The sequence below is a fragment of the Mastomys coucha genome, unplaced genomic scaffold (genome assembly GCF_008632895.1).
Source record: "Mastomys coucha isolate ucsf_1 unplaced genomic scaffold, UCSF_Mcou_1 pScaffold9, whole genome shotgun sequence".
NCBI lineage: Eukaryota > Metazoa > Chordata > Mammalia > Rodentia > Muridae > Mastomys > Mastomys coucha.
The window spans coordinates 38,379,950-38,388,950 of NW_022196915.1; positions in this window are offsets into that span (position 1 = coordinate 38,379,950).

Below are 9,001 nucleotides of genomic sequence, written 5' to 3' on the forward strand. Positions count from 1 at the left end.
AATGGCATGCAGATAGGCAGCTGTCTACACCTTTCCTAGGTTCCACATTAATTCGCTTGTCATCTTTTGGGCCCCATTTATTCCCTACGCGGACCAGATGACAAATTTACATCCCTGTGCCACCAAACCAGAGTCTCCTGTAAACTCAGCCTCTGTCTGAGATTCACCTCCGCAGAGCTTCCAGTGAAAATACTATGACAGAATGTTTTAAAATATGTTTTAATTTATTCTTTGAAGATTTTGTTAGAATCACTGAGGAATGACATCCCAGACACAAATATATGTAAAAGCAAAGAGTTTATTTAGCTGAATTTCCTGCATGCAGGGGTCTCCCCATCTAGGAATGGAGATCCCTGGTGGACTCTCGGGCCCAGTTTGTATTGTCAGTTAGGGGAATTTTAGGGATGGGTATGCCCCCTTTTACATTGATTGGTTAGCTTTGTCTCTAGGAACTGACTAACTCTATAGTTGGTTAGGGTTATGGAGACCTCCCAGGGGGTCTCTTACTCACTCTAGCTACCTATTCTTACTTCAGGCCAGATGACAAGATGCCCTCAGACTGGCTGCCCGCAGCTGTGGTTGGCCAACCACAGGTTCCTGGATCCAGGTTCTCATTTCTGGGAAATAGAAACTGAGGTGTAGACTCCCAAACTGCCAGTTTGCAGCCTGTCATGGAGTCATCCTGGCTCTGGCTAACTCAGTCCTCTCAGTTTCATACATGTATTCAGATCATCCTCACCCCTGTCTCCCCTCCAACTCCCCCAAGACTCTGCTTGCGTTTGCCCTGCTCTCATCCCAACATCATGTCCAAAAGAAAAACAAACCACCCCCCCCAAAAAAAACAAAACAAACTTTGAGTCCAATTAGTACCATCCATACACAGGTGTAAGGACAACTAGGAATGTGGGTACTCAACCAGGACTATACCCCGGAAGAGAACCAACTGTCCCCCCAGCAACCAACAACTACCAGTAGCTCTTCAGTAAGGGATGGGTCTTCGGAACTCTCTTCTCTGTCTGTGCTGGAAGTTCAGCTGACTTGCTTTTGTGTAGGCAACCATAGCTGCTGTGAGTTCCTGAGAGCAACGGCCCTGTCCCATGCAGAAAACTGTGTTTTACAGCAGTCCTCCCTGGCCTCTGGCTCTTGTAATATACGCATATTATAATATACCCATATTGTAATAAATATACCCGTATGAAGTTCCCTGAGCCTTGCAGGGAGGCGGCCATGATACACATGAGGGATTTAGGGCTAAGCTTTTCACCCTCACTTATTCGTTGCACTTGGATGAGTTGAGAGTCTGTATCGTTCACTGTAAAGGGAAGATTCTCTGATGAGATCTGAGAGCCGCATGAATTTTACAGTGGGTATAGAGACGCATGTTTGGAAGGCAGCTTGATATATCCGTTTAGCAAAGTTAATAGGAAGTTCTCCCCCAGGGTCTATGACCTCCCCAGCCTTGGGTTCTTGCTCAGGATTACAGTACCAGGCATGAGTTCCATCATCCTGTGGAGCAGGCCTTACATACAATCAGAAAGCCGTTGATTATATCCATAACATTCAGGCCACTGTTGTACCGATGGGCGTATCCTACCAGGCTGTTCATTATGTAGGGTCTACGCTGGGTAAGACTGCTAATGATAGTTCTTCTCCCAGCAGGCTTTGGAGCACTCTCCAGCACTATAAAAGCTAGCCAATAGGAATAGCTCTTGCAGATCAGTACCAGCTTGATTTCTCCACGTCCTATGATTCAAGCATGCGATACCCTTCGGCAACTAGGTCTTACCTCCAAGTTCTAGTGGGTAACCAGCAGCAATGGCGATGTCCTGTATATTTTGGAGGCTCTATCCCACTGCCCCAGCCTCCTGAGTGCTAGATCTAGACTGTCCCAAACTCTGTGCTTAGGTATGTTTATAGCATTCTGCTATGTTCTATGCAAGGTACAAAAGAACTATTGTTGATGGATAAATCTAGTCTTCTGATGACTGACCATCTAAGTTAGAGGGAAAATTATTATTATTATTATTATTATTATTGATCCTTTGAGACACCATCTCTCTATTATGTAGCTCTGGCTATACTGGAACTTGCTATGTAAACCAGGCTGCCCTCAAACTCACAGAAATCTACCAGCCTCTGCCTCCCAAGTGCTGGTGTAAAAGGCATGTCCCCACCCCATCCCCCATGCCCGGCATAATTTCTTTCTTTCCTTTTTAGGTTTATCTCTATTATTATTGTATAAGTGTGTGTATATCTGCATATAGGTATTGTGCACATGTGCACAGGTCCCCTTGGAGGCCAGAGGTTTAGGAGCCCTGGAGCTAGAGTTACAGACAGTTGTTAGCTCTCTAATATCGGTGCTAAGAACTAAACTTGGATCCCCTGGAAGAGTAGCAAGGGCTCTTAGCCACTGAGCCAAAAATCATATTTCTTGAAGACAGAAAATAATATAGGAATGCGGAGATGAGAAAGATGTCGTCTCTGCCTGCTAGAGATATAGCTCAGTCAGTAGAGTTTTCCCCTAGAAGACAAAGTCTGAGGCTTGGTCCTGAGCAGTGGCTGCGGTGGGACATACCCGAAATCCTAGTCCTAGGGTGGTAGAAGCAGGAGAATCAGGGGTTCAAGGGCTATTGTCAGCTACATAGCAAGTTCTAAGCCAGCCTAGGGACCCTGGGACCAGTCTCACTGTGCAGTCAGAAGTTAAGTGGCATGAAAAAATATTATGAAAATCATGTCTGCCTGTGGCTGAGACCCTGAGTGGGAGAAAAGTCAGAGACAAAGTTAAAAGGCAGGTCTGCCTGATGATGGTAGGCCTGAGGATGGGCTAAGGAACTTCTTCTGGATATAAATAAGGAGTGTGGTGCTGGAAAGGGTTTAGAGCACAGACCAACCTGGTAAGCCCATGACCCTAAGACCAGGTCCCTCTCTCCTATGTCCTAGCTTGTCTAAAGGTCTGGGAGCCAAGGATTCTAACCTTTGGTCAGGGCTGCCTCCTCCAAACTCACAGCTGTTCCAGGAAAGGTCATGGGAATTCAAAGACCTGAAGAGAGTCCCACAGCTGATCCCAACTTTGCAGTGTTTCATTTTCTCCAAATATAAAAATGAGCCTATTACCTTTATTTATCCAAGATCTACATTAGACTGACAGAACTTGGATCGGCTCTGGTCTGGAGGGAAACACTCTCCCATGGGGTTCCCATTGGTATCTAGAGGCTGTGTGGAACTCCGGAAGAAAGGCTTGGCTCTGAAAGGTAGGCACCAATCCAGGCCTAGCCTCTCTCTCCACCCCCTGCTCCCTCCCACTGCAGGCTGGAAGAAGCAGCAGCTGTTGTGCTGTGGGGAACACAGGCAGGGATCCACCTGGCACTGGTGGAATTTTCACAACACCCACCCCAACTTCACACACACGTGCACACACACACACACACACACACACACACGGATGGACGGACAGACAGACAGATGGACAGACAGACGGATGGACAGCAGGGAAGAAAGTTGGGCCAACAGCAATGACTAGTGATAGAGAAAACAAGGAAGCCTAAGCGTGTGCTTTTCTCTGCCAGCTGTCTTTCTGCTCCGCCGTCTTCTGCTCCGTCTCTTTCCTTCCCAAGGCTGTCCTCTTTCTCTCAGCTTTTCCTCCTTTTGCCATGAGGTCCATGGACGTAACGTGTCAAAATTGTCCTAGCAAGTACAAACTGAAGCCAGTCCGCTAAGTTGGACAGTTTAGTTAGGCCAACGCAATCAAATGCAAACAGAGGCAAAGGTTTCAACCTGAGTTGTAGGTTTCAACTTTCCTGTTTCAGTTTTTGTGCACAAACTTGAAGCTCCACTTCTGTTCCCTTTGACCACAAAGACGGCAGAGCTTTGTTTATCTCATTTGCACACAGTAGACAGGCAGCCTCTGGAACGCCCAGAGAGGTAGAGTTAGGAGGAGCAAATAGCAAAATAACAAATGGAAAACATAATGCAGATCATGGCTGGGAAGCGGTACACTTTGGGAGAATGGGAATTGTGATGGGAGCCTAAGAATTTTAATGAGCTTACAGCCCCCTGCCCCCCCTCTCACCCTAACCTGACTTCCAGGGGCGAGACTGGACTGAGCTGATATGAATTTGGTCCACTGCCTACTTTAAAACATGGGTTCTGGGGCCGAGAAGATAGCTCAATGGGTAAAGGCATTTGTCACCAAGCAAGGCAACCTGACTTCAGTCCCTGATGCCCACAGGGCACGGGCGGAAGTAGAATACTGACTGCAGCAACTCGTCCTCTGATCTCTTTCTCCTTCTTCCCCTCTTTCCCTCTCTCCCTCTCTCCCTCTCTCCCTCTGCTTTTCTTTCTCCTTCTCTTTCCCCTTCCCTCCTTTTCAATAAATAAATAAAATGAGGATTCTACAGGTGTGCGTGTGTGCGCGTGCCTGTGTGTGCGTGCGTGTACGTGTTCATGTGAGTGTGCGCGCACGCGAGTGTTTGAGTGTGTGTGTCTGTGCCTGTGAATCTACAGCAGCTTGGTAGAATACTGCCTCCAAACGTTCTGACACCTGAACAAAGAAGAAAACAGAGCTCCTCAGAGCCAGACCTCTCCAGGGAAAACACCGAAGAGCAGGAGGCCTGTGTGAACTTGTCCCTAGTGCTGTTTTGCCACCTAGTGGCCTTGTCCTTCTCCAACACCACTTGTTCTGACAGAAATCCATCTTTGCCCACAGCTGTGTTGTCTACCAAAGACCACTCGAACATACTCCATGTCTTTGCTCAAAACCCCAACTTCTGTAAGGAGGTAGACGGAGCGTGCACATGATCGAAACACACTGTATTCATGCATGACGTTCGCAAAGGATGCATATTTTAAAAATATCCTAAATATATAATAAAGTATATTTTTTTAAAATAACCCCTAACTTCTGGACCAAAACACAAGCTTCATAATCAACCTGGCTTGTGTGATTTTGACTACAGCTATAATGCACATGGGTTAGGTGACCTTTTTAACAGGCCCTTTACTCCTCAGAGTGAAGTCGTAGTTCTTTTCGTGGTTCCTAAGGTTTCCTCTGTGTGGTTCTCTGAGTGCCCTGTGCTCATGCTCCACTGGGGCAGCTCACCTTTCCTCACCAGCACCCCAGGGGTATGTCCCTTAATGGCGCTACACTGCTGTTCTCTCAGCTGGGAACATCCAGACTAGCTCAGCTTTACCCTCTCATCCTTACGTCTCTGTCCTAAAGTCACCTACTTCAATGACCTATTCAAAAATCTCTGCCCACCCTATCCTCTTCTACCGTTCTTCTCTCAGCAATTATCACTTTGAGAAAAATTATATGTGCTTTCATTCATTCCCCAGTGTAAGGTAAGCTCTGTAAAGATTGGCATTTTTGTCTTATTCATTAATACATATTGTAGCCAGTATAGCTGCTGCTTTTTTATAATACGTTCATTGTATCGGGGGATGGGAGGGAGAGACAGACCTGAACCTAAGATTTTGAGATCACTTGTTTACATGTGAATTCCAAAACCATAAAATAACATTCATCTCTTTTCTGGGTGTTCCTATCCTGCTAGAGATGCTTCTTGAGTCAGAGCACCCCATTTCAAGCTCCCAGGATCCCAAAGCAACACAGACAAAAGCTGTACCCACCACAGAAGCAAGAAACATACCTGAAGGAAGGGCTGAGGCCAGACGGTGAGAGCGTTTCAAATGTAAACATTTGGGTAATGTTTAAGCTCTGCAACTTTCTATAAAACAGGGAAGGTCAGAGAAGAAACGGGAGGGACTAGGTGCCGTCTCTTGGTAAAGGAAGTAGTCTTGACCAGTACCCGGAACTAAGGAATCTTGGAGAAATGAATCTTAGACTACCTGAGCCGCTGCGGAAGGCACTGGGCAAGGTGACTGACAGTTCATCCCTATCCCTTGCTTCCTCCAAGTCCTCCAGGAGACAAGTCCTGCTGTTATATTTACCTGGATGACAAGAAGTTGTGCAAGCTAACTTTTTGGACTACTCTGTCTGTACCACAAATCAGAAAAAAAAAAAAAAGCAATCCTTAACACCGCAGTGATTGGCTCTTCTCCAGATAATAAGCCGGAGGTCCAAGTAGAAGAAGAAGATTAATGTCGTTTCTCTCCGAAATTCAGTTGAGTTGACACTTGTGTCAGATGTCTTAATAGAAGTCACTAAAATCATGTGGCCAGGGGCCAAATACAGTATAGTTTTGAATGTGAGGATTAAAGATTCCTTATTGCTGAATATGTTTAGGCAGGCCCATTAACACCACAGGCATCCACTTACTTGGCATACGTAAGCAGAGAGGCATGAGGCTGGTTCATTTCCTGATATACAGGCTGCCCCTCCCCCCCCCAAGCCTTCCCCAAGTCACATGCAGCAGAGCTCATGCCTGCCTCTAAAGAATTAGGCCGTATGCAAAGGTCCTCAGAGGACTGCCAGTCCAGGTAAGTTGAATGCATCCCCAGGCCCCTGAACCAGACATGGCACAAGGACAGAAAGCCATGAAGGCCGTCAAGGAGAGGACAGAGAAGGACCGATTCTGAGCAGATGGGCTATGTGAGCAGTAAGATGAACACAGGAGAGACGGCTTTAGGGCATGAGGACACTCTCATGAGCGGGGAAGAACGGAAGAAAGGACAGTGATGTTGGAGAGAGAAAAAGTAAAGACACACTAGAGATGAGGAGGTGAAACACAGATGTAGGACATAGGGAGTGCAAGGGTGCCTCATCCCTGACAACGAAAGGTGAGAGACTGAAGAAAGGACAGACACACGTACTTGGGGAAGGCTGGAGGGCAGCCTGTAATATCAGGAAATAAACCAGTTTTCATTTCAGACATTCTGAAATCTGGGGTCAGGTGGGCTGTGTGTGCTCTGACCGAATCACAGGAATTACTGCAGCAACCCCGAACCCCGACATGTGTCTTATGCACAGCACAGGGGGAGAGTGTCTTAAGTTACCATTGCTGTGATAAAACACAATGACCGAGGCAGCTTATTTATTTTAAAGAAGCATTTAATTGGGCTTACTGTTTCAGAGAGTTAAAGTCCAAGACGTGGGAGTGAAGGTCTTGCAACAGGAATGGTTAAGAGCTCACATCTTGATCCAAAAGCAGGAGGCAGAGAGAGCATGAGTTAACCAGGAATCGTGTGTGCTTTCTGAAATCTCAGAGCCTGCTAACATATCTCCTACAACAAGGTTACTGGCTTAGTTACTCTTTGATGGCTGTGAGGAGGCACTGTGACCAAGATAACACTTATGAAGGAAAGCATTTCATTGGGGAATTGCTAGGTTACAGTTTTAGGGGTTTAGTCTGTGGCCATCATGGTGGGAAGCAAACAGGCATGACAATAAAGCAGTAGCTATGAGATTTTTTTTTTTTTTTTTTAACCAGGGTCTTTCTACATAGCTCTGACTATCCTGGAATGCATTATATAGACCAGGCTGGCCCGAACTCACAGAGATCCACTTGCCTCTGCCTCCCCAGTGCTGGGATTAAAGGAGTGCACCACCGTGTCTGGCCCAGTAGCTGAGGGCTTTACACCCTAATTTGTAAACAGGTAATAGACACTGGGCCTGGAATGGACTTTTGAAACCTCAAAGCCCACCCTCAGTAGCACACCTACTCCAACAATGCCAAACTTTCTCCAACAATGCCATACCTACTCAAGCACAGATACATCTGCTTAACCTTCCCAAACAGCTCTACTAACTGGGAACCAAGCATTCAAGCATACAAGCCCACGGTGGCCATTCTCATTCCACTGCCTGGTCCCATACATAGCCTTGTAACTGTATCACAGTGCAAAATGCACTTAGTCCAACTCCAAAAGTCACACAGTCTTTCAGTCTCAACACTGCTCAAAGTCTCTTTGGAGTTTTAAAACAATTTCTTAACCCTCATAAAGTAAAAAGCAGATCACATACTTCCAACATACATCACCATTCCAAATGGGAAAAAAGAGGCCACAGTAATGAATACTGGAGCAAAGTGAAACTGAAACCCACAAGGCAAACTCCAAATTCTATCTTAAATGGCTTGTCCACTCCCCACAACTTTGTTGATTGCAGCATACTTCTCTCTCTTGAGCTGGTCCCATACCCTGAATATAGCTCTCTCTAGCAGATATCTCATAGCTCTGGTTTCTCCAACATCTTGGGGTCTCCAAAGCAACCCAGATATCACTTCACAACTTCATGAAATGACCTCTCTGAGCCACCATGCAGGGACTTCCCTGCCACATGCCTAGCTTTGTTATCTTAACTGTAGAGAAAGATGTTACAACTACTTTCCTGTATCTCTGTTGCCTCTAAATCCATAGCCATATGGCCAAGCTGTCTGAGTTCTTCTGGTTGTTGGGGTTGGAACTTGGCCCCATCCTTGACTTTCATTTGGGTAAGCTTTCAGTCGTTGGTGGTTTCTTGGCTTAGGCAACCCCTCCAGTTTACTCCTTTCACAAGTTGCAGGATTGTCTTAGTAGTGTCTTGTCCTTTTTATTTCATTTTGAATCAGGTCTTTCTTTAAATTTCTCATCTCTTTCAGCACAAGTCTTGGATGCCCCTTTTCTCCTCAAACTGCGTTTATTATTTCCTTTTGCCTAGCTTGCTCTTTTTCATTGTAGATCTACATAAGAGTGATCATTGATAACCATGTTATTCTGATCCATCCATCCAGAAGAACTTGACAGCTTGGCCATATGGTTCTGGACTTAGAGTCAACAAAGATACAGAAAAAGGGTGGCATCTTCCTCCACATTTAAAGAAAGCTGACATAACCAGGTATGTGTCAGGAGAGTTCCTGCATGGTGGCTCAAAGAGGTCATTCTAGTCCATAGTCAATATTAGGCTGCCTTGAAATCTTTTTTGCCAATGCTATTCATCCAAATCTCTTCAATTTGGCCTCCAAAACTTTTGTGGGTTGTTTTTTTGTTTTGTTTTGTTTTGGTTTTGGTTTTTGTTTTTTTTTGACAGAGATAGAAAATAGCCATGTTCTTTACCAAAAAACCA